At 44.8% G+C, this 23,892-nt stretch overlaps 1 protein-coding gene and 1 long non-coding RNA gene across 4 annotated transcripts in view; one reads left to right on the forward strand and one right to left on the reverse strand.

The window, feature by feature from the left end:
* Positions 1-23,892, reverse strand: part of NOL4L (nucleolar protein 4 like) — a 200,443-nt gene that overhangs the window by 71,799 nt on the left and 104,752 nt on the right. Inside the window, exon 1 of one of the 3 annotated variants that reach the window (XM_020990732.2) lies at positions 11,090-11,309. The exons of the other annotated variants lie outside the window; for them this stretch is intronic. The gene's annotated coding sequence lies outside the window, so the exon portion shown is untranslated. Of the gene's footprint in view, positions 1-11,089; positions 11,310-23,892 lie in introns of those variants that run through there. 3 annotated transcript variants of the gene reach the window in all.
* LOC110211433 (uncharacterized) overlaps positions 11,815-23,892 on the forward strand; it is a 47,459-nt gene continuing 35,381 nt past the window's right edge. Inside the window, exons 1-2 of the long non-coding RNA XR_002325394.2 lie at positions 11,815-12,464; positions 20,766-20,938. This is a non-coding gene — a long non-coding RNA (uncharacterized LOC110211433). The remainder of the gene's footprint in view (positions 12,465-20,765; positions 20,939-23,892) is intronic.

Below are 23,892 nucleotides of genomic sequence, written 5' to 3' on the forward strand. Positions count from 1 at the left end.
AATGTGCCCTGGCTATCCTCTACTTAGACTCTCCATCCTCTCCAGTGCCTACAGGGGGAAATTCAAACTCTTTGGCCTGGCATTCAAAGCTTTCATTCATAGATCTAAATTATCCACATCCTCTGGTATATAATTGTTTCCTATGCCTTAGTCTTGTCTACCCAGCAAGATAGTTAGCTCTCTGGGTACAAGGACCACACCTCATACTTCTCCCACAGAGAAAGATAGAGGAGTAAGCAAGGACAGCGGCTCACGTTTCTAGAGTCCTCTAGGACTTAGTAGGCCCTTTCCCTCACAATAACCCTGCGAAGCAGGTAGTACAAGGACTGTTGTCCCCATTTTATAGGTGTGGAAACCGAGGTTCAGGTAATTGAAGTTACTTCATACAAGATAAGATCAAACAGGTGGTGAAATATCAGGGCCAAGACCAGAGCCTAAGTCTGGGGTACTTTTTCACTTCACCATTCTCAATAGGTAATTATTGAATTTGCTGAACTGAATTGCCTAAGACAATGCAGGCACTTAATAAATACACTATATTAATCTAACAAAGCAAGGGTCCCCATCTACTTGGCACAAGTTTCTCCAAAAGGGGGTTGCGTAAAAACCCAGCCCAGCACTCCCACCCCACAGTGTTGTAGTACGGCCAGCAAGGCTTCCTAGCAATGCCTTCCTTGTGCCAGCTGAAATCTCTCCCAGGAATGGGTGTTTCATCCCAATATGTCCCCAAGGTAATGAGCTTCTCAAATTCTGATCCCAGGAAGAGCTTTTGCAGCAGGGATTTACTGGAGAGAGCCATCTGCCTCAATAGCTGGTGTGATGAGTGGAAGGAGCTACATCACCAGACTCGACATCTGAAAGACCCAGTTCCTATCCTATCTCTTGACACTGACCCTGTGACTTTGAGCAAGAAAGTCATGATTCCACGGGATTGAAATCTGTCACAGGTCATTGTTTTGTTGTTCAGTCATTTCAGTAGTGTCTGACTGTTTGTGACCTCATTTGAGGTTTTCTTGGCAAAGAAACTGGAGTGATGTCATTTCCTTTTCCAGCATATTTTACAGATAAGGAAACTGAGGCAAACAGAGTTAAATGACTTGCCTGGTGTCACACAGCTAGTAAGTGTCTGAAGTTAGATTTGAACTCAGGTCTCCCTGACTCCAGGCTGGCACTCTATCCAGTGTGACACCTACTTGCCCCAGTTTGTCAAACGACTCTAGTGATAATCTTCTCCAACTCCAGAACTTTAAAGGAAACTGAGGCCTAAAGAGGCCCATTGACTTACCCAGGGTTATATAGCTAGGATACAAACCCAGGTCCTCTGAGTCCCAATATGGTACTCTTCTACCATGACATATTGAACTCTAATAAAACGTAATGATTTTGCTACAAGAGCTACCACAGAAGTACAGAAACAACATAAGACTGGATGTCAAGAGGCCTAGATTTGGGTTCTGGTCCCAGTACTGACTGGCCCTGTGATCTTGGGTAAGCCATAGATTCATGGGACTGACTTGGGGCAGAAAGGACCCCAAATTTAATCTAAAAGCCCACCTCCCTCTAATCTGACCAATGAGGAAACTAAGGACCAGTGAAATTGTGACTTCCACAAGCCCCACAAGTAATTAAGCAGAAGAGTTAAGTTTCAAACCCAAAGCTTCTAACTTCAAATCCAGAGTGCCTGAGTTATAATCTCTCCCACTCTGAGCCTTGATTTTTGTCATCTGTAAAAGGAGATGACACTTACCCTCTACCTCACAGCGTTTCCGTAAGAAAGCCATGTAAAACAGCTGGGGAGTGTACAGAGACGACATTATTATAGAGGTGGCCCTCCAAAGGCCTGGGGGTCCTGGGATCTGAAGGACCTACTTTAAACAGAGGTCAGGATCAAGAACACCACACCTTAGGGTGGGAGCCAAAGGAAATACTGAGGGGAGAACAGAAATGGAGGCATGACTTTAATTCTCTTAATTATTAACATCAAGACTTTTGGAAGCCAGTTTTCTTTTCCCTGCTCCCACTGTTAGATTTTTTTTAACTCCATACTCATACTGGGCAGGGGCATGCTCACTATCATTTCTGTTTTAATAAGAGTAGACAACTTCCCTTCTGTTTATAAGCTCCCAGTCCTCCCCGCCCTTCTGCATGAGGTGTCATTATGCCAAGGAAGTTTAGACTCAGACTGACCTGGGCAGAACCTGGGTTGATTTGAATGTAGAAGAGCATTGGTTTCGGTCAGAGGACCTGGATTGGAACTTGCAGCTTGGCTGCTGTCTGTATGACCTTTGGTAAGTCATTTCCCTTTCCTGGGTCTCAGCTTTCTCACCAGTAGAATGAGGAACTGGATTAGGTGTTCTCTGAGGTCCCTTGTGACTCTAAAGTTATGAACTTAAAAAAAAAATTATAACATTTTCTACTAATATATTTTGACCAAAGGGGGGGAAATCACCCAAACCCTGTAAAGCAATATTATCCCCACCCCTGCATGACAGAATATATATTCCTTGAAGGCAAAGACTATTTTTTGTCTTTGTAACTCTAGCATGTAAAATTATATCTGGAAAAAAGGTGTTTAATAAATGCTTGTAAAAATGGATGAAAGGCTTTTAGTGTTGAATTGAGAAAGGAGCCTCTTATCCAATTTTATCTGCAAATGCCATCAATTCCTCAGATATAGATGAGATATATCAGATATAGATAGACATGTCACACACACATATATATGTATATAAATATATATTTACATAAAGGCTTCAATTGTAGCAAGTCTAATCATGACTCCCATCACCCCCTGGCACCCTGAGAATGAGGCAACCTCAGCTAATTGCTCAGGTAATTATCAGAGTGCACTGTTCTGTACCCATAAATAACTCAGAGAAAGAAAATCCACTCCACAAGTGAAAAGGGGGGGCCAGCCTTTAGGCTAATCAGTTTTTCTACAACTCTGGCTTTACAAGTTGTGCCCTTCATTCTTTTCCTTCCTTGGTTCTCAGGGGAATTTGGTCTACTAATTTCTTCTTTCATGTAAGCAAACTTCAGTGAAACTTTCATTAGAAAATAAAAGAGCCATCCATTTACCTCTCAGCTCTCTCCTCAAGCACTCTCTGAGCCTCAATCTTCTTCCTCTAAGGCAGTGTGGCAAAGTGGGAAGAGCCCTGGATCTGGAGTCAGAGATCTGAATACTTACAAACTGTGTGACCATGGACGAATCATTTCCCTTCCACAAGTCTCAGTTTCCTCATCTAATGAGGGTGTTGAAATAAATAGCCCAAGGTCCCTTCCAGGGCTGAGGCTGGGCTGAGCACAAAACTTTCCTGACAAAAGTGGAATTATGGTGGGAGGTTTCCCTTCTCAAACCCCATCCTTGAACTTGGTCCCTAAGAGGCATGGGGTCAGAGTAGGATAAATAACACTGGATTTGGAGTCTGAGAAAATGGGATCACATCCCAGATCTACTACTTAACTAAGCTGTGTGAGACCTCAATTTCCTTGTCTGTAAAATGATGGGGCAGCTCTCATTGATCTCTTAGGTGCCGTATAGCACTCAACCCTCAGCCCCTCCGTCCATAAGACACCTGGCAGCAGCATGTGACAACAGCTGCCCTGAACCATCTGCCTGGCATCTCCCTCCCACTCCTTCTGCCCTCCAGCATTCCAAAGCCAACAGTCTCTAGAGCCCGGCAATAAAAAACTCTACCGCCTTCTTTTCCAACAAGGAAAGGGCCTGAACTGGTAACACTAGGGTCACAGAGCATTGGGGCCAACTGCTCCCCTGAAAGGGGAGCTCTTCAGAAGTCAGCAATACAGTCACAGGGACGCACCCTCCCACTGGAACCAGGATTCCACTCTGAGCGTGACAGAGGGCTGGGAGGGTGAAAGGGAAGGAAGCTAAACCCTCCCCTCCTCCTTATCTCCAGTCCAAAATTCACGTGCATGTTCAGTCTCTGTTCATTTTCAAATAGCACAACAAAATGGAAAGAGCCTAAAATGAGGACATGGGACAACTGGAGATCTAGTCCTAACTCTGCTGATGATTCACTGTCACCTGGGAGACAGTAGCTTTCCTCTGTCTCTGGGCCTCAGTTTCCTCTTCTGGAAAATGAGTCAATCTGACTAGATCAACAGTGGCAAACTCAAATAGAAATGGATCCCTGCAGGTCACACAGTGACTTACAAAAACCACAAATCAACCCTATCTATGTTATATTTTATTTTTATTTTTTCTGGTTGGCAGTTTTGCTGGCAGGTTGAGTTTGACACCTCTGGCCTAGATCATAGGATTATAGAATTTAAAATAGGAGGAGACCTTAGAAATGTTCCAATCCCTTTACAGAGGAGAAAATGGAAGACTGCAGAGGTCAAGGGAACTGTCCAAGAACACTAGAATTTGACCTCAGACTGTTCAGCCCCAGATCGACATTATAGTAGGGGAAGTGGAATAATGGGAAAAGTCTAGAATTTAGGGTCAGATAGCCTGGGGTTTTAATACAGGCTGTGCTAATTACTAGCTCTATGGCATCAAGCAAGTCACTCCCCCAGGCAGTTCCCTAGTTTCCTCATCTATAAAGTGAATAGGTTGGACATGTTCCCTAAGGTCCCTTTTCTAAAAGGAACCTTCCCACTTTATGATTCCAGGATTCTACCATGCCACCTTTTCTCATTGGCACACAAACCCCTTACCCAGGACTGAGGGGGCCCCAGGAGCCTGGCAGGCAGAGCACATAGCACAGATGAAGCAAAATGGTGGCTTCTGGGCAGGTTAGGAAACTGTCCTTGTAACCAAGGCTTGTAAATACAGGCAGGTGCTATCAGTAACCTGATTATTTTACAACTGGGGTCAATTTCTCTGGAACTGGGTTCCTGGAGCCTCTGAAGTCAGGCCATTTATATCCTCCCCGCTGTGGGATCCTGGCTCTTGCCACACACGATTTACTTTCCAGGCCCTTTCTGAGAGCTGAAACTCTATATGCTCCACTTACTTTGGGCAAAGAAAAAAAAAGAGGGATTTTCTTGGAATTCAATGCAATCTTAACCTGTAACCCTGGGTCCGAGAGTCCTGGGTGTGGTTGGGGGAAAGGAGGGGAGGGGAGAGGAACAGAGAGGGAGAGGAGGCATTTCTGAGGCAGGAAAGCCAAAAACAAGCCCTTCTTTCTGAAGGGCTTCTTTCTTCCCCTCCAGCCAAGACAGGGATCACTGGGAGTGGATGAAACAGGTTCCATGGGCAAAAACCACAGTTGCCATATTATGGCATTTTGTTTTGCATTAAAGCTGTTAACTTCTTTTAACCCAGAATCTGTGCCACCTTCAGTTGCCCCAGCAACAGCTTTCTCCAGACTAGATCAGCACCAAGATCATCATCACCCCAGGATTTGGAATGGGAAAGCCCCTCTTAGTTCCCCTGCTTTCATTCTAAAGGCCCAGAGAATGATTTCCTCCCACCCGTCCATATGTCTCTGCACCTCTCTCTGTCTCTGCCTTTGTTTCTCGGTCTCTTACCACTGGGCAGCACCTCCCCTTGGTCCCTGCCAGCCTAGGCCAGTTCCATGAAATTCCCTGGTAGAAAGCTCTCCTTAACCTTGTCTCCATGTCAGCAAACATTAAGCACAGCCTTCTGAGCATGCCAAGAAGGTATTGAACCGCATTTGACCCCAACTTAACCACTTCTGCTCATCAGCCAGTTCATCAGCCTGGCTGACTAATGGAAGATGAACAGATCAGGATCAAAGGCAGCAGACTTTAAATGCTGGTCATGAAGAAAAGCAGCAGATCCCAAGAAATCTGGTACAGCACTAATTAAATAGAAGGGCACATTCACTTTTCTGCCCAATGGGACCAGGAAGATCCTTAAAGCTGCCTTTTTCAGTTACAATCTCAGTTGAACAGCACCTTTTCTGCAACGATAAGGAATTTCATGTCTGACAACATAAACTGTTTTTACCACTACTTCTACGGACATACACTTTTGTGAGAAATGTGGAAACAACATAGGAGGGCATATAAATAATCCATCATCTGGTGCATTTTGAATTATATAGACACATAAAAAGGTATGGAGAAGTTGCAATCTGCCCCAGAAGGGAGAGAACTGTCATCAATGAGAACACAGATGCATTTAAGTGTTCTCTCAGTCTCTCTCTCTCTCTCTCTCTCTTTCTCTCTCTCTCTCTCTCTCTCTCTCTCTCTCTCTCTCTCTCTCTCTCTCTCTCTCTCACACACACACACACACACACACACACACACACACACACACACACACACACACACACTTTCTCTCAATTTCTCTTCCTGTTCTCTTTAGTTTTTTCTCCCTGACACAATATCTCTTAAGAATATGTATTTAGGAGCAGCTAGGTGGCGCAGTGGATAAAGCACCGGCCCTGAAGTCAGGAGAACCTGAGTTCAAATCCGACCTCAGACCCAACACTTGATATCTATTAGCTGTGTGACCCTGAGCAAGTCACTTAACCCCAATTGCCTAAAAAAAAGAATATGTATTCACAGAATGGTGTTTTAGTGCTGAAAGGGACCTCAGAGGTCAACCACTCCAACTCCTAACTCAAGTAAGAATTACCTCTTCAGAATCTGTGACAATTGGTCATCTGGTCTCCTGTTTGAGCACCTCCAGTGACAGGAAGCTCACTACTTCACAGGCTGCCTATGCTATTATTGGACAGTTCTAATCACTAAAAAGTTCTTCATCATAATGCATTTCCTCCTCACCTCTGCCTCTTAGAATCTCTGGTTTCTTCCAAAACTTAGCTTAAACACCAGCCTTACACACGAAGCTTTTCTTCCTAGCTGCTAGTGCCCTTCCTCACCTCCCACCCCTCCCAAAATCACCTTGTATCTATTTTGTATATATCTACAAATATACATATTCTCTCCCTTGACAGAACATAAATTCCTTAAGGACAGGGATGATCTTATTTTTTCATCCCTAGAGCCTAGCACAGTGACTGGCACACAGTAGGTCCTTAATAAATACTTACTGATTTTAAAAATCTATCTCCTTGTAACTTTTACTCCTCCTCCATTTTCCAGCACCATAAGTTATATATCTAATCCTTCTATTAGGTAGTCCGTTAGACATTTAAAAATGGCAATCACACCCTGCCTATCTTCTCACACGTAAGTACACTAGGACAATAACTCAAAATAACAGAAACCAAAGACGTTAAGGACGAGTCTACAAACCAAATTGTATGCAAACCAACTATGCTTCATTCTTTCTAGGCAAACAAATGAATAGTATTTCAACTCTCATGCTGTTATTAGTAATAATTATCGCAATAATGATCAATAATACATTTATATAGCCATTTAAAAGTGAACAGAGTGCTTTCCTCCCAATAACCTTCTGAAATAGGTAGGTAGTATTATTCAAATTTTATAGATCAAGAAAACAAGTCTCAAAAAGGGGAAGTGACTTGTTCAAGTCAGTGTTGGAGCTGAGACTTAAACCCAGGTTTCCTGATTCTTAAAGTCTGAGTTTCTCTCTACTACGTAAGAATCAAAGCTGAAGACACTTCGCTGAGATAGTCTGTATGGACAAAATAGCTTCTTTATAGGGAGGAGATAACTTTGAAAGGTTTTCTTTCCTCAGAGGAAAGCTAGGGCTGAACTTGTAGCAACTTCCCTGCCTAAGACTTCCCCTGAATGGAGATCTTGCCTTCCAGGAAGAGGATCAAAAGTTCTTAAGCAATGAAGAGCATGTTCCAGTTTAACATCCACCCCAGGTAGGGAGAGATCCAGAATATCAACCTTCTATGCTGGGAAATGCCTTTGGGTGCTGTGTTCTCGCTGTTCAACATTGAGGTGCTGAATTGAGTGTTGTCTGACCCCACAGGACATACATACCCAGCAACTGGGTCTATTATTGCCAGAGAGTAATTGATGAGGCCTGAAATCTGTGTTGGAAGGGGCTGTTCTTCAAAGCCAGCCTGGAAGAATCTTACATCTGGGCAGGCTACATTTAGTCCAACCTCTCCCTACCTCTACAACATCCCTGATGCGGGATTAACCACCCAACCTCTACTTAAAGACCTCTCATTAGGGTTTTCACTACTTCCCAAGACAGATCAGTCCATTTCTGAATGGTGGAGAAGATCTTTGGGCTGCTATATACATGGAATATATTATTACTTAATCCAATACTTCAAGACTGGAGATGATAGAGACTGAAACCCCTCTATGTTTTAGTAGATGTTTTCACAGATTACTACTGTATTCAAGAGATGTGATGCCTTAGGAGTAGCCAGCCTTCTAGTGATGCCTCTTCTCCCTTAGCTAAGCCGATTCTCTGGCAACAGCTAGGCAGATAGTCCATCACGGGCTTATATTCGGCCTTCTGGGCATGTTCTTCTCTTCCACAGATTCCCAAGACCCAGAGTTACCTCTGTAAGAGGCTGAGGCACTGGAAGACAGAGTAATCACCATCATCAGTATTTGGAAGGTCTTCCTTCTACTGAGTTTAAATCTGCCTCTGCATCTTTTAACCACTGCACCTAGCACTGCTCTCTGTATACAAGCAAAACAAATTTAATCCTCCTTCCATAAGATAGCCCTTCATTCCTGATCCTAAGTCTTCTTTTCATTGGGCTAAACACAACCTCAGTCCCTTCAGCTGAGCCTCACTCACATGGCATGCTTTCTCATCCTATGTAATTCTTGTCCCTGTTTTCCCCTGAAGCTTCCACAGAGGATTTACCCAATACAATAAAAGCCTTCCTCTTATTCTTGAGGCTGCCAATGAACACTTGAGCTGCCCATCTGTTGTCTCTCATCCTCGAGATTCGACTAGCCTACCTCTTTTCTGCCCATACTCATCCTTTAAGCAACCATTCCGAGCTGTTATTGGTAACAATAACACATTCTCCTAACAGACAACCCTTCAACTATTGAAGACATTCAAGGAAGCCCAAATGAACCAAGAATAAGACAAGGGTTTGACTTTAATGATGCAACTTTTAAGTTTTTCCAATGAAGAAACAACAGTACTGGGAGCTTAAAACAACAGCGAATCATTTATTCTACTGTTTACATAAAGCCGGCCCTACTCATTGACAAACAGAATATAGGCATGATGCCTTACAGAGCTGCAAAAAGACAGGGCTAGGACGGGATCTTAGAGACCCTTTAATCTAACCTCCTAATTTTACAGTGAGGACCACAGAGGGGAAGTCATTTCTCAAGGTCACAGGGGCAGCTGCTGGCAGAGGGCCAGGAGTTGAAAAGGTAAGAAGTCCTACATACAGCTCATGTAAATAATCCTTCCATAACCATCCAAATACATGGAAATCAAGAGAGGCTACATACACAGTCTTTCGCCCAGCTTATATCCCAGCTGGTCAGGACATACAAACACCTATCCTGCTGCTGGGGCACAGGGGGTTTCCATGAGAATCTGGAATAAGAAGGATTTTACCCCTAGGGAGATGCTATCATAAGCACAGCCCTCCACCAGAAGTGGGAGGAAATCACAGAGTTCAAACACCATTTCAGGTGAAATCAGGAGGTTATTAATCTCCCCTGCACACAGACAGAAAGAAAAATCAATGTTTTAGAAAAAAAAAGGTTCCATTTGAATTAATGGGTTTGTGGCTCCTTCATTGATCTGTTCCTCCTCACACTTATTTTTTGTGCTTTTGTGCACTTAGGGAGGAGGGGAGAGAAGAGGAAGGAAGGGAAGAGGAGAGGAGAGGGGAGGGAAGAGGAGAGGAGAGGGGAGGGGAGGGGGAGGCGCTCTTGATAAGGAAAAGGACGATCTAACCTTAACCTTTCTCCAGGAATAATGCTAATTAGAGAGGCTTAATGAGAACTTCCCCTGGAAGCCCAGCTCCAGAGGGGCAGGAGATGGTCTGAGGAGCTGCAGCTGCAGCTCTTGGGGGCTGAGTTTTGAACCGCAGCAGCTGGAATCAAAATGTGGATGGGATTTTTTTTCCAATGGAGAAGGCTTCCGGCCCCTGAGGTGTAAATCCACCTTAAAAACGCATCTTACAATTCCTCCAATTCCATCAATCTCCATTCCCCGAGGGAGGCAAAACCTCCGCACTGCCACGCCACGCCCCCGTACCCAAACCTCTTTAATTTAGGAATGCCTGCTCACCAAACCGCCAAGCATATATGCCCCACCAAGTCACCTCCCACCAGTGAGTACCATAACAGGTTATCTCAGCTTTAGTTCACCTGAACTCGGCACGCAGGCGGAGTCTCGGGGTCAAAGCAGCCCCAACCTAGGCAAAGAGAACTCCCCAAACACCAGCTCAACTCCTTGGCTAGGGGACACCAAAGTCCCTGTCCGAGCCGCCCCCGCCCCGCTCCAGGCAGCCACTCACTCCTTCCATCCCCCACCAGCAGCCACTTCCCCTCAGACAGCGGCAGACCTGGAGTGGCCTCCTAGCTCCCGGTGCATCCACCCTCTCTTCAAACACCTTCCACAATCCCCGAACAGTCCTTAACTCTCTAAGCGCCAACAGAGTACTAGTCCACTAGTCCCCACAAAAAGTGTTCGCTTTACAATACCTCTACTGTGCGTCTGATCGCAGCCCTCCACACTCCGCTCCCACCCCATCCCCGCCGCGGCGTGGACCCTCAGCTCCGTGTGTGTGTGTGTGTACACCACGAGCCCCTCAACACTCTTTAAACAGAGGTACACACTTCCACCTCTTTCCCTCCTCTCCCCTCTCCTCGCAGCCATCCCCCACACAGGCAACACAGTCCAGTCCAAGCGCCCACTCTGCCGAGACCAGAGGGACCCGCCACCCGGGAGTCCGGGCCACCCCCCACCCCGCCGCGCGGCAGAACCCTGTCCTTCCCCCTCACTCTCACACACACACACACACACGCACACACTCCAGAGGGGAGGGGGGGTGAAGGCAAAGAGCAGCCACCCCCTCCCCTCTTTTCCTCCTCTCCTGAAGCAGGAAGCCCTCCCCCTCAATCTTTATCGTCCTCCTCCCTGGGACCCCTTGTGTCACCCCCACCCCACCCCCTCCGAAGACCCCCCCCCAACCGCAGCTCAACGGCTGGGGGCGACAGGGCTCAGGGGTCCGCGGGGCGGGGACTTGGGGGGGAGGGCTGGGCTCCGTACCTGGGCGGCGGCAGCGGCGGCGGCGGATGGGGAGGGGGGGCGGGGAGGGAGGGTGAACGGAGGAGGGGGCCCGAGCTGGGAGAAGAGGAGCAGGAGACGGCGGCGGCTGCGGAGAGTGAGCCGCGGTGACAGCCCCACAGCTGCTGCTGCTGCTGCTGCTGCTGCTGCTGCTGCTGCTGCTGCTGCTGCTGCTGCTGCTGCTGCCGCCCGGAGAGAGGGGCTGGCACCGCCGCGGCGCGTCACTGCCCGGCCCGGGGGGCGGGGGCGAGGAGGGCCCAGTGCGAGCGGCGCCGGGGCCGGCCAGGGAAGGGGGGGGCCCCACCGGGCACCGGGGGGAGGGGCCAGGCACGGGGCGGGGGGGGCAGGGTGCACGAAGTGGGGGCGGGGCACGGGGAGAAGTGGTCCCGGGCACGGGGAGGGGGAAGTGCAGAGAGGAGGGGCGGGGGGAGATGCCCAGCACGGCGATGGGGGAGACAGTGTGTATGTGGGGGAGTGTAATGAGGAGGGGCGGGGCAAGGCAGTGGGAGGTCCCGGGCACCGGGAGGGTGCACGGGGCGGGGCCTGGGTGGAGGGAGGTCCCAGGCACAGAAAAGAGCCTGGGAGGTGGGGGTGCATTAAAGGGGTTGGTATGGAACCGGGAGGATGCACGGAGGCGGGGCGGACGAGAGAGGAGTGCAGGGGGAAGGGGGCGTGGAGTGGGTGGAGGGAGGTCCCAGGCACTGGAAGGAGGGGAGCTGAGTTGGGAGGGTGCAGCGAGGGGAGACGGATGAGATTGGAGACACAGAGGGGAGGGGGAGCGATAAGGGGAGGGAAGAGAAGAGGAGGAGGTAGGCAAGGATAAGAGAAAGAAGAACCAGGTAGGGGGGATTGATGGGGAGAAGCACTGAGCATCGAGACAGCTGTGATTAGCTGAGGAGCATTTAAAGGAAAAATGTTTCCATGAAGATACGAAGAGGAGGAACAAAGATAAACTGGGCCCACTCAACAGATGCAGGCTCCAGTGGTCACAGTTACTGCACCCAGGGAGCCCACACAGTAGGGAGTGAGGGGTGTATAGCCACTGCTTCATGGAGAGAAAAGGACCAGGGATCACCCATAGTCCAAGGGACAGTCAGCACCTTTCCTATATCAAGGAAGATAGCCAACGCCAGCCTCAGGCAGAACCAGACCCAGCCTTCCTATCCTGAACCCTGAAGGAGGCCCCCAGAGAACCTTGGCATTTTTATCAAAGGACAGTAGCTGAAATTTTCCCGTTCGTGCTGTGCTGCTTGGCTAGTGGCCTCATCCCCGTGTTTTACAGACCCATATTTCACAAACACCCAAGAGGGCTCACTCTACCACTTGGTTATGATACTGGACTTTGAAAACTAGACAGGTGAGTGTTCAACCGTACCCCAATCGCCTGCCCTGCCCCATCCATCACGAAGCTGCCCTGCTCTGACTCCTCCTCCAGTTTCTGCAGCCTTCACACAGCCTAACCCACTGCCCTCCTCTCCTCTTCTAACCCCTCCCACTCTCTCCCTGTCACACAATCTTTCCTCTTTCCTCTTCTTTCCTTTGTCTCTTTTCCACCACTCAACTTCACACTGTTTCTCAGCTATCCTCTCTCGCCCTCTCCTTTCCCTCGCTCCCCCCACCAATCTGGATCGGAGTCTGCATGAATGCAGTAAGTCACCTGTTTTTACAAACACCAACACGGTACTGGTTGTAATAACAACTCCGGTTCATATAGCTCTTTTAAGATTTACAAAGCTTTTTCACCGGCTTTAGAACAGGAAGGTACTTTAAAGCCTCTCTAGGTCCAACTAACCCCCTGATTTTACAGAGGAGGGAACAGGGGCCCAAAGTGGTAAAGTGATTTGTCCAAGGTCACATAGGTAGTGAATAACAATTGGGATTCAAATCTGTCCTCTGACGTTAAACGCAGGACTCTTTTTCACAGCACAGTGCAGTTGTTCCTTATACTTTGAAGGACAGCAATGTAATAGTCTAGGTTTGATGGAATTTAAATCTAGAAGTATCTTAAAACATGGAATGACAGAGCTGAAAAGGGCCTCCAAACAACAACAACAACAACAACAAAAGATCCGGAATTTCATTGGTGTAAGGAACTGCCCATGAAGAAACTTGGGTGGAATGTCAGTGGTAGGAGGGAAAACTTAAAACACTATGTTTGATCTGAAGGAATCTTAGAGTTCATCTAGTCTATCCCCCTCACTTCATAGATGAAGAAATGGAGGTCTGGAGAAGAGAAGTGAGGGAAAAACCCTTTTTTAAAAAAAGAGAGAAGTGAATTCCCCCCTGCATAGATGAGGAAACTGAGGCACTGAGAAATTAAATGGCTTGTTCAAGGTCTAAAATACAGTAAAGGTTAGAACTAGGATTAAAATTCAGGTCTATCTTGACTCTGAGTGAATCAATGAGTCAACAAATATTTATTGTATCTCTTACGTACCAGATACAGTGCTACGAGCTGGAGAGGCAATGACAAAAAAGTCCCTAGATCTTTCCTCTCCTTCCCTGCCTGACTCACCAATAAACATCTGTCACTTCTTTTGTCCCTTTTATTTTTTGAGAGGACTATACATTGTACCCTCTCCAACCTTTCAGAGAAAGTGTTTTGTTCTTAGTACACACTACAATTGTTAAATATTGTATATTTTTTGTGCTATATAAGTAATAATGTCCTAGAAGGGAGCACACACTGTCCACGGAGATACAGTATCAGAAAAAGACAAAAAGACACATGCCATCCAGAAACATGGTAATCCCAAAAACCACAGCAGTGCTGTCCAATCAAAGCCAGTGTCCCTGGATAAAATGAATATGATTTTTTAAAATGCTATAAAATAGAAACACTGTACCATATTTCCCAAAACCTCTCCTTCAAGGCCCGGTTCAAAAGCCACCTCATCCATGAAGTCTTCCCTGATTCCTGGCCTCTTTACTTCTCAAACACACACATAGTTGGAAATGAGCTTTTCCTCCACAGACCTGAATAACACTTGGTTTGGACTGCTTGTCATAATAATAGCAGCTCAATTTTCTGTGTCACTTTACAAAACAATTTCCCTCACAGATATGCTCTCAGGTAAGTAATTTGAGTGACATCCCCATACAAATAGGGAAACAGGCTCAGAGAGAAGTGATTTGCCCATGGTCACACAGCTAGGAAAGTGTCAGCACTGGGATTTTAATCCAAATAATTTGGATTCCAATTCCAGTACTCTTTTCACTACCTGATGCTCTATTTTGTTTTATAGTGAGGTGTGTGTGTGTGTGTCCTATGTCCCTCAATAAATTCTTGAGGACAAGGGCCATGTCTTAGATTCTGACTCTGGGTTTCCCAGCCCTGAGAGGTGAGCTTTTTGCCTTATCTTGCTGGAGACTAGGCCTCCACACCACTTCCCTAATATCTCCTCACATGGCACCAGTAGCATAATTCCCTTTCCAGTATCCCTTCTCTGGTTGGAATGTAATCTCCTTGAGGGCAGGGACTGTCTTGATTACTTGTATTTATGCCTCCAGCACTTAACGTAGTGCCTGGCACATAGCTGAGTGCTTAATAAACACTTGATCTATCATTCTATTTCCCTGAGCACCGTGTCTTATACATAAAAGGCATTTAAGAAATGTTTGTTGAATGAAACAGAATTAAAACAGAACATACAATTAAGATGAAAATGTAAACTCTCCACACGGAGGAGCCAAAAATTTACCCCAAAGTTGAAAAAATCTAGTGGAGGTTAGTCCTAAATAAACACAAGGTAGAAATTCTGCACCACTACCACCTCCCCCTCCACATACATATACTCTAGCTAGAGGCAACCCAAGCTCAGAACAAAGCAAATGGGCAGTATTCAGAGCTTTACAAATGATACAGGCAGTACTGAGATGAACAGCAGAATTACAACTAAGCTTCTCTCAGTGATTTCATCACTAAGAAGACTTCATAAAATTGACCCCATAGCCTACATAAGTATTTATGGATATGCTATTTTGTAACTGCTATGAGAGGTCTAGAGGTATCTCCTAAAGTTTCAGGTCTTAATCTGAATCAAAGAATTTCTCTTTCCTGCCCTAATTCAGGGCCTCTCTTTTCAAGGAGATACCCTCATCCCACCTCACCTCTTTGTCAGGGCAACAGACTTGTGGTGAGAAATGTGGCATAGCTGAAGTAGCGTGGGGCATGGAATCAGGAGTCATGGGTTCTGGTGCCAGCTCTGCCATAAATTTGATATATAAACTTGCACCAATTACTTCCCCTATTGGTCCTCAATTTTCTCTTCTGTAAAATAAGAGAGGCTGGCCTAGATAATCTCTAAAATCCCTCAGGCTTCAATAGTCTATGGTTTCTAAAACTAGGAGTACTCACTACTGACTTGGCTTTCAGAAGTGGCTACATATTTAAACTAGAATTATCCAAGAAAAAAGAAAAAACTATAGTGGTTGGTATCATTTTCACGTGGATCTCTAACTTTGTGAAGAGCTTTCTTGTGCCTGAAAGGTTTGCATTGTTAACAATTCAAGGTTTAAAAGGGAAAAAAGGCTCCCTCTGTAGATCTAAATTGGAAATGCAATGCACATTAGACAACAAAAATTCACCATTAACAAATGAAAAGGTAATAATACATTAACATGGAAAACCAAAGGAAATATAAAAGTCACCTGTCTTTTAAATAGCATTTTATTGCCTTTCTCATTAGCACCTTGTAAATCTGAAACCTGAAGCGTTTTGAAACCAATTTCCCTTTCCCCATGTTCACATAGAATCACAGAGAAGCAAAGTTCAATCAGCTTATTCAACTCCCTCATTTCAAAGAGGAGAAAACAGGGGCTGGGAGAGAGGAAGGGATTTGTCCAAGATGACATGATGAGTTAGTGGCTTGAGCTGGGACACCAAACCAGGTCTCTATACCAAGTCGTTTCAACAATTCACTGTCCCCATTCCTCTCCCAGTCTGATGCTTGACTAGATAGTTTCTTTGAGCACCTGCTTCTCCTATTCATCAAAAGATCCTGATATTCAGAGGAAGGCATACTATCTGATCTCTTGATACCTAAAGTCACTGCACATAGTGGGGGCTTAAATGCAAAAGCCAGTGAGCAAAGCATTTAGTATTGGAACCAACTAGAATTAAAAGATTCTCATGACAATGAAAAGGTAAAAGATTCTCATGACAATGAAAAGGCAAGCTTCTAGAAATGAGATACCAGCAATAGGCATTTGCCATTAGGAGACTGTATGCTATAGTAGAAAGGACTCAGAGTCCAAGGACCTGGGTTTGAGTCATGAACTCTTTCTACTGATCACTTGTATGACCTTTGGCAAGTAATTATTTCCTCTCCACCTATCCATTTCCTCATTTGTGAAATGAGGGTACTAGACTAATGGCCCAGCAAGCTCTAAAATCTATGATTTCCTACTTTTCTTACTAATTGTTTCCACTTAGGACATCTACTTTCCACTTTAAAAGAAATTTATCCTCTCACTATCCACATGAACTAGGCAGAGAGTGACATGGCCATTTTGTAGATTTGGAGGATCCGAGAAGAAAAAACAAAAACAAAAGTAAGTCAGTGACAGAAGCCCAGGTGGCATTCCTAGAAGCATAGATGGATAAAAAACTTTGAACTCAGAGTCAGGAGAACTAGGTTCAAATACAGACTTCTCCATCACTGTGCAACCTTTCACAAGAAACTTTGTCTCTCTCTGGGACTCATTTTCTTCATCTATAAAACAAGAAGATTGGATAACTTTGTGAGCTAGTGACCTTTGTAAGTAACATACCACCCAGCCCCCACAATGAAAGCCCCAGGAGGGGAGGGACAATATCTTATCTAAACTTTGTATCCTGCTTAGCACAGTACTTTCTACCCAGTGGGTACTCAGTAGATGTTTGTTGAAATGAATTGACTAGAACAGGTGCTCCTAAACTTGTTTTTGTTTCATGGACTTCTCCCATTTGACAGCCTGGTGAAACCTTCCCAGAGTAACGTTTTTAAATGTATAAAATGAAGCACACAGGGTTACAATTACACTGAAATACAGTTATTAAAGTAATTTTTTTCAAAGTAATTTTTAAAAAAACAAGTTCATAAGCCCCAGGTAAAGAACCCCCGGACTAGAATCATTCTATGACAGTAGGTCTTGTGTGACCTGCTTAGCATAGTGATTACACCATAGAAGGTTTAAAATCTCATTATGGGTATTCTGTCCCAGCACAGAGATCTAAAGCCATCCATGTGCATACCTGGGCAACTTTTGCCCCTGTCCTCCCATAAGTTTCCCACAGAGGGTCCAGCCAATGTGCTGTATTCCTTCCTCACAGTCTCTTGATATCTTAAGGGTGCCAGCGGAGCATGTAGGTTATTCATCAATTGTCTATCCCTTACTCTTGCTACATGACCAGCCCCTCTTCTTTTTTGATCCCATATTTTTATGAAATCCTTTATGGTATTTCTCCTTCACAATTCCTTATTTGCTAATTAGAAACTGAGGGGTGCTCATCAATTGGGGAATGGCTGAACAAGTGATAACATGTGGATGTGATGGGATACTCTTATGCTGTAAGAAATGTTGGAGGAGACAGCTTCAGAGAAATCTGGGAAGACTTGTATGAATTGAGGTAGAGTGACATGAGCAAAATCAAGAAAACGTTTTATATAACAATGATATTGTAAATAAATATAACTCCAAAAGACCTAGGAACTCTGATCAACACAAATACCAATCACAGTCCCAAAGGATTCATGATGAAACATGCTACCCTTCTCCAGCTAGAGAGGTGACTCATAGTGTAGAATGAGATGTACATTTCTTTTGGACATGTACAATGCAGGGATTTGTTTTGCTTGACTCTAAAAGTTTGTAATAGAGTTTGGGGTTTCCTTCTTTTTCAACGGGGCCAGGGCCAGGGGTGGAGGGAGAAGGTAAGAAGGAGAAAAGTCAAATTTTTGGTGATTGAAAAAGAATCAATTAAAAAATACTTCCTTCTTTATAATGAGTGTGATGAATATCAATATTCAGGACCATAAAATGTAATTGCTTTAAGATCCTTGGTGACAGTATGACCACCAAGTCATTCCTTCCTGCTAAAAGAAGACCATGAACTTAACCTTATTACTGCATAATTCATTAGTGAGTCCCCCCCCCCAAGGATTCTGCCCAGTTTCACCATGATTCTGGTCATTAGTTCCAATTTTCCCTTCTATTGGTCCTATTCAGCTTAGTTATTTCCTCTTGGGTTACAGTACAATTGCATCAACTTAGATCTTGATACTTAATTACACTCAACATTGGTCCCCAGGGGTCTGGATCCTTGCTCCCCCTCATTGTCCCCCATTTGACTAGTGTTAATTTCTAACAATTAGAGATGTTCAAAAGCAGAATTCACTGCCTCAGGAGGTTGTGAGCTCTCCATTACCAAAGGCCTGCAAGTAGAGTCCACTTAACTACTTACTGAAGATAATGTAGAAGAGGTCAGGTCTGGATTGGGCCAAATAACGTTAGAGGGCCTTTATGATCCTGGCACTTTATGAGGTTGGCTTCTGTTGATGTAGTTAAGATGTGTTCTCTCTTTCGGTTTGACATTTTCCCAGTTTGTCTACATGGCAGACGTATTAATGGCTCACAGCAAACCCTACTTGTCAAGGTCTTGAGTTGTCCTCTGCCAGTCTGCAGAGGACATAAGCAAGATTAACTCCTAGCTACAAAACACTGTGATTGGCTCTTGGCTCTGCCAGGGAGCAGGTGACCTTCAGTCATATATGTGTATGCATGTATGTATGTGTGTGTGTATATATACATACATATATACATATATGTATATGTATATACATATACACACACACATATATATACATATATACACACAAACATACATATGGAATAATATGGAATAATAGTAGGAGCTCACAGTTCTACAAAGCCTTAAAGTTTGGAAATTGCTTTCCTCATAATAATTCTCCAAGTTTGTGGGTATAAGTATTATTAATCCTCATTTTAAAGACGAGGAAATTGAGGCTCAGAAAGATTTAGTCACTTTGCCAAGAGTTTCTACAGCTATCAAGTGCTAGAGCCATATAAGAATTGGAGAATCTTACCTACTATAAATATAGTCAATAAAAAGCAAAATCAAGAATTTGATAACAATACTTTGTAGATTTTTTTTTACCACTAGATTGTTGTTCAGTTGTTTCAGTTGTGTCCAACTCTTTGTGACCCCATTGGGGATTTTCTTGGCAAAGATACTAGAGTGGTTTGCCATTTCCTTCTCCAGCTCAACTTACAGATGAGGAAACTGAAGCAAACAGGGTGAAGTAACTTGCCCAGGGTCCACAGCTAGGAAGTATCTGAGGTCAGATTTGAACTCAGGAAGATGAGTCTTCCTGACTCCAGGCTCAGTGCTCTATCCACTGCACCACCTAGCTGCCCATGGCCACTAGATTAATTTTCCACATATGTCATTCCTTACTATGAACAAGATAGGAGACTTGCCAAATGCTTGGCCTTGCCCTCCACAATTTCCCTATAAGCCCTCCTTATTGTCTCTTAACTCCACACAAACCCATTACTCTAGCCCAAAAGTTTAGCTCACTATCCACAGAATACACATGGGAGCTTTTCTGCCTAATTGTCTCTGCTCATGCTGTTTCTCCTGCCTACATTTTTAGTCCTTGGTCTGCTATTTATGGTGTGACCTTAGGCAAGTCACTCCCTCTTCTCTGGGCCTGTTTCCCCTTCTGGTGTGCAATAAAGCTGTGTATTTTACGTTCAGGAGAAAACACTGGCCTCTGAGTCAAGAGCAGCCCAATTCAACCAGTTTTGAATCCTCACTCAAACACTTAGCTGTGTGGCCACAGGCAATTCATGTAACTTCCCTCAGGTCAGTTTTCTCCTTTTTAAAATGGGAACAAAGGGCAGCGAGCTGGCACAGTAGGTAGAGCACTAGCCCTGGAGTCAGGAGGACCTGAGTTCAAATTCAGCCTCAGACACTTAGTTGTGTGACCCTGGGCAAGTCACTTAACCCCCAATTGCCTCACCCCCCCAAAAAAAAAGCAAAAAAAAAAACAGGAACAAAAACAACTCTAACACTTTCCTAAAAGAGTAATTGTGAGGCTCAAATGAAGTATCTGAAAAATGTTTTTCAAACCTTAACGTTCTTTAGGTATGTTCAGTTGTGTCAGTCTTGTCCAACTCTTCATGACCCTGTATGGAATTTTTTTTTTTGCAGAGATACTAGAGTGGTTTGCCATTTCCTTCTCCAGCTCATTTTACACATGAGAAAACTGAGGCAAACTGGGTTAAGTGACTTGCCCAGGGTCACATGGTTAGTGTCTGAGGGCTGATTTGAACTTGGGTCTTCCTATCTCCCAGTCCCAACACTCTATCCATTGAGCTACCTAGCTGCCTCCTAAAAGCACTTTATATTATATAATTAATAGAATTATATGTTATATAATATCTACCTATATTATGCATATTATGTCTATATAACATCTATATTAAAATATATTTTGGGATGAGACTCTGCTGACACAAATGTGCATGCTGTTGTGAGTGCGCAGTATTGGGGCCAAGTTGGGGCTGGGGGGTTAGCCATGGCAGCACAGTGCTCAGGTCTGGTGCCACAGACTTTCCTGGCAATCACTCTCTCACTCTGGACCTCTTCTAGGCTACTCTGTACAGCAGCAAAACAGAAAAATAATGGCCTGAACTTAGAAGATGACTCTAGGCAAAATGAACAGAAGACAGACAGTACCTCTACAGAAAAATACATTTTGGCCTGGACCTGTGATTTCATTAATATAGGGATTCCTAGTAAGGAACTCCCCTCTACCAATGCAGGTAAGTAACTGCTCTATAGCTTAACAGTCTTAGAGAGTCCAGTCCAATGGGGGGACACTAAGTGGTCAAGCACTTACCCAAGTTCACTTGGCCAGTGTATGTCAGGATGCCTGAATGTGCTCAGATGTCCCAAGCTTTAAGGCCAATCCTCTCTCTACTACGCCATGCTACCTACACAATTAGCTCATTCCAAGTCCCTTCTAGCTTTCCATGTTCCAAGGTCCTTTCCAGCTCCCACATTATGTGTATGCTGCCTCAGTCATCATGGTTTTATGACTAAGAGGGAAGAAGCAGCCATGGCTATTCCTTTATACAAATGAGGAACCTGAAGAAAATGAATAAAGTGATTTACTCAAGGACAGAGTTTGAGTCAAAAGTGCAACCCTCACCATCAACCTCACTACCTCTTCTCACAGAACACAGAATATTAGAACAGTTAATGATCGAGTAGGGCAGGACCTTGGCACAATGAAGGGGAAGGGATAATGTTCGAGCTGGAAGGGACCTAGTGCCCCTGGCCCCACCCCCCACAACAAAGGAGAAAACTGAGGCCCTGAGTGAGCTGAAGTTACAGAGTTAACTGGAGCAGAATTGGCGTATTCTAAACAAGACTCTCAGGCCAATGCCTTTCCCACATTAAGCACCTAATAATGATCTTAACAGGCACCAAAGGGTAGCAGAGAGAAGGCTGGTACTGGAAGTCAGCAAGGCTTGGATACAAGTCCTGCCTCTGAGATACCTTGACCTTGTGGACGTGGGGTTACCTTAAACTCAGCACTCCAGGCTATTCTTTGTGTGTGGGGTGGGGGAAGGGGGGACAATCAGGGTTAGGTGACTTGCTTAAGGTCACACAACTAATGTCTGAGGCCAAATTTGAACTCAGGTCCTCCTGACTCCAGAGCCAGTGTTCTATCCACTGTGCCACCCAGTTGCCCTTAAAGCTATTCTTTAAGACCCTAAATTTCAGTGGATTTGCAGATCTGCACTAGTGGAGACAGTTCCATACCAAGAGTGTTTGCCCATAATGATGAAATGATGGGTCTGGAACAAAATTTTTTTAAAAGAAAGAAAAAAAAAGCTCAATCTTGAAGGGGATACAAAAATGGGAAGAAGACACTGGGTTCACAGTCATGAGAGAACATATACACACAAGTAACTATGATACAAAACAGAACATGATAATTCACAGAAGAGGGGTATACACAGTGCTTTTGGAGGTCAGAGAGGGGGAAGATCATTTCTACTTGGGAGGGGGCAGAGTGGGATCAGGAAAGGAGTATTTGAGCTGGGGGCTTTGAATGCCCAATGGGACACTGGAGGTAGAAATTGGATAGGGGAAGGTTTCTGCTCTCCATTGTTAAAGAAAGGGGTACCAGGAGCTTATTTCAAACCACTCAGAATCCTGGTTGAGGGGGCCTGTGGCTCCAGGCAGACTTGTCTATTGTGAGTGGCAGACCCTACACAGAGCTCCAAAACATACCTCTGCCTCTCAAGCCTGAATGGGTCTCTGCTGGAGCAACCAGAGGGGCCCAAATCCAAGCCACTCTTGAGTTAAGCAACAAGGAATTAGGATGAGACACCCGTGCAAATGCACAGTGCAGCCCTGGGCTCTCCCATCCTCTAAAGGAAAAAGCACACATTAATGAAGGAAGAACAATCACTGCCAGTCAAAAGATCGGACATGCTCCTTCATGTCCACCAGAAGCCATTATCTCTAATTGATCTCCAGACATCAGCTGCTGAAACAGTCTGAAATCCTCCTGCATCATTTAGATTTGGTGACAAAACCTCAGACTGAGTGGTATCAGATCTCCCAAGACTGCTGCTCCTCCTCCAGATCTGAGGTGGTCCACCTGGTGTTTTGAGTTAAGAGCTTGCTTTTTACAAAGTCTTTTGGGAGAACAGGACCTACTAAAGGGAGAGCTGAGCCCTCCCTGAAACCACAGTCCTCAGAGGACACTGTTGCAAAAGGCACAGGATTGATGAGGAAAGAACAATTGGTCCAACTCACATTTGGTTCAAGGTCCAGTCTGAGGGCTGAAGTAACTGAATTCCTATCATTGACATTTCAATGAAAATATCTGTTTTATGGAAGAACTCAACTTCAGTAACTGGGAGGTCCCCAATGACAAGAAAGTTTAACAATAGCTAGTTTGTAATAATAACTCACATTTGCAAATGCTAGTGAGGTGCCTTTGAAGACATTGTCAGAGCTATAACTAACAAGGGTGCTGGCATGAAGAGGGGATGCAGAGGAGTGGTATGGGGTACAACTGCCTTAAGGGCCACTTCCTTCTGCAGGGTCCCATCATTATGACACCCTAGTTTGGGAGTCTACTTTACCACCTAACCCCCAAATTCCCACCGTGATAAGAGGTGCTTATTCCCTGTCCTTATGTGTCAACACATATGGTCTGTTCTCCAGGCCTGTACCCATTTTAAACTGTTTTTTTCTCAGGTGATGATACTTCTAGTTAAGGCTCTCAGTGGCATAGTCATTATAATAATTGCATTCCTGATCTCAAAGGGGGTGTTGTGAGGAAAATGCTTTGTAAATTTTAAAGTGCTAGAGGAATGAGAGTTATTATTATTGTTATTTTACAAATGAAGAGACTGAGGCACAGGGACATTTCTGTTACCTGTGTGACCTTAAACAAATGAGGAAGTTAAATTAGATGCCCTCTAAGATCCTTTCCAGCTCTAAATGTATGATCCTATGAACCTAATAACTTGCCCAGGATCACACAGGTAATCAGTTGTTAGAGCTCAGACTCAAATTCAGGTCTTGTGACTCCAAGTGTTTGTTTCTTACATTTGTTTGGCTTTCCCGTCAGAGCAGGCTTTGAGTCGGACAATCAAAATCTGAGTTGTCACCATCTCTAAACCTTAACCTCCAGCTGCCTTCCTTCCATTGCATCCTCTGCCCAACACCAGGATCAGCACATAGTAGGTGC

Source organism: Phascolarctos cinereus, unplaced genomic scaffold (genome assembly GCF_003287225.1).
Source record: "Phascolarctos cinereus isolate Bilbo 61053 unplaced genomic scaffold, phaCin_HiC Scaffold_2;HRSCAF=192, whole genome shotgun sequence".
In the NCBI taxonomy this organism is placed as follows: domain Eukaryota; kingdom Metazoa; phylum Chordata; class Mammalia; order Diprotodontia; family Phascolarctidae; genus Phascolarctos; species Phascolarctos cinereus.